The sequence below is a fragment of the Enoplosus armatus genome, chromosome 1 (assembly GCF_043641665.1).
Source record: "Enoplosus armatus isolate fEnoArm2 chromosome 1, fEnoArm2.hap1, whole genome shotgun sequence".
Taxonomy (NCBI): Eukaryota; Metazoa; Chordata; class Actinopteri; order Centrarchiformes; family Enoplosidae; genus Enoplosus; species Enoplosus armatus.
In genome coordinates this window covers 31,301,837-31,304,336 of record NC_092180.1, presented here as the reverse complement: position 1 = coordinate 31,304,336, position 2,500 = coordinate 31,301,837, and positions in this window count along the sequence as shown.

Genomic DNA, 2,500 nt, shown 5'->3' with positions numbered 1-2,500 from the left:
ACCGGTACTTTTCTCTGGAAGCCTACGTTTCCGAAAACTGGGTTTCTGAAATCGTGCGAAGACTGTTTTTCAAAACCACCCTAAAGCGATAGAGTGAAGAGAAGGGGCAAGTTAATGGGTAACCTTCAATGGATGGGCCCCTTTCTCACGGTGGAAAGACTTAGAAAAAAAACACACTGAGATTTAGTAGTCCTGGTACTCCACTTTTTTCAGAGAGGTGGTCCTGGTACTCCGCTGTTTTCAGAGAGGTGGTCCTGGTACTCCAACCCCATGTTGTGCTGGTGCTCTGTGTGGCCCCGCTGGTCCCACAGCTTGCCCTGGATGTGACTCTGTGTGTTGGGGGGGGGGGGGCCGGGGGGCCGGGGGGGCCCGGGGGGGGGGGGGGGATCACTCCAACAGACAACCCTGGTTCCCCACCCCTCCAGGACAGGCGCCTAGTAGTGTCACATGTTAAGCCCAGAGAGGTCCACTCGACCTCGGGGGGGGGGGGGGGGGGGGGGCTTTCTGACCAACCACACCCCCCCCCCCCTCAAAAAAAAAAAAAAAAAAAAAAAAAAAAAAAAAGCCTCCAGACCTCTGTGTGGCCCCCATGTTTGCCCAGGATGAGACTCTCTGTGTGGGGGGGACTCTCCCCCTGACACCCCTGGTCCCACAACTCCTCCAGGACAGGAGCCTGGTAGTGTCACATGTCAAGCCCAGAGAAGTCCACTCGACCTCTGGGGGGGCTTTCTGACACACACCCCCCACCCCTCTGGAGGCCTATGTTTCTGAAAACTGGGTTTCTGAAATCGTGCGAACACTGTTTTTCAAAACCACCCTAAAGCGATAGAGTGCAGAGAAGGGGAAGGTTAATGGGTAACCTTCAATGGATGAGCCCCTTTCTCACGGTGAAAACACTTAGAAAAAAAACCACACTGAGATTTAGTAGTCCTGGTACTCTGCTGTTTTCAGAGAGGTGGTCCTGGTACTCCAACCCCAGGCCTGTCTGGTGCTCTGTGTGGCCCCGCTGGTCCCACAGCTTGCCCAGGATGAGACTCTGTGTGTTGGGGAGGGGGGGGCCGGGGGGGCCCGGGGGGGGGATCACTCCAACAGACAACCCTGGTTCCCCACCCCTCCAGGACAGGGGCCTAGTAGTGTCACATGTTAAGCCCAGAGAGGTCCACTCAACCTCGGGGGGGGGCTTTCTGACACACCACACACCCCCCTCTGGAGGCCTATGTTTCCGAAAACTGGGTTTCTGAAATCGTGCGAACACTGTTTTTCAAAACCACCCTAAAGCGATAGAGTGCAGAGAAGGGGAAGGTTAATGGGTAACCTTCAATGGATGAGCCCCTTTCTCATGGTGAAAACACTTGGAAAAAAGACACACTGAGATTTAGTAGTCCTGGTACTCCGCTGTTTTCAGAGAGGTGGTCCTGGTACTCCAACCCCAGGCCTGTCTGGTGCTCTGTGTGGCCCCGCTGGTCCCACAGCTTGCCCAGGATGAGACTCTGTGTGTAGGTGGCGCGAGGGGGGGGGGTGGGAGGTCACTCCCGCTGACACCCCTGGTCCTCCACTCCTCCAGGACAGTGGCCTGGTAGTGTCACAAGTTAAGCCCAGAGGAGGCTACTCGACCTCGGGGGAGCTTACTGACCGACCCCCCCCCCCCCCCCCCCCCCCCCCCTCCAAAAAAAAAAAAAAAAAAAAAAAAGCCTCCAGACCTCTGTGTGGCCCCCATGTTTGCCCAGGATGAGACTCTCTGTGTGGGGGGCACTCTTCCCCTGACACCCCTGGTCCCCCTGGTCCCCCAACTCCTCCAGGACAGGAGCCTGGTAGTGTCACATGTTAAGCCCAGAGAAGGCCACTCGACCTCGGGGGAGCTTACTGACCCCCCCCCCCACAAAAAAAAAATAAAAAAATAAAAAAATAAAAAAATAATAGGAATGAACAGGGCCACAAAAGGCAACGAGGCAGTAATATTTCTGGAAGCCTTCTCTATAACATCAGTAACTGAGGAGGGTAAATAGCCTCCAGACCTCTGTGTGGCCCCCATGTTTACCCAGGATGAGACTCTCTGTGTGTGGGGGGGACTATCCCGCTGACACCCCTTGTCCCCCTGGTCCCCCACTCCTCCAGGACATGGCCCTGCTACTCCGAAACTGCTTGCCCAGGATGAGACTCTCTGTGTGGGGGCACTCTTCCCCTGACACCCCTGGTCCCCCTGGTCCTCCACTCCTCCGGGACATGGCCCTGGTATCCGTAACTGCTTGCCCAGGATGAGACTCTCTGTGTGGGGGGGGGGGACTCTCCCCCTGACACCCCTGGTCCCCCTGGTCCTCCACTCCTCCAGGACATGGCCCTGGTATCCGTAACTGCTTGCCCAGGATGAGACTCTCTGTGTGGGGGGGGGACTCTCACGCTGACACCCCTGGTCCCCCTGGTCCTCCACTCCTCCAGGACAGGAGGCTGGTAGTGCCACATGTTAAGCCCAGAGAAGGCCACTCGACCTCGGGGGAGCTTA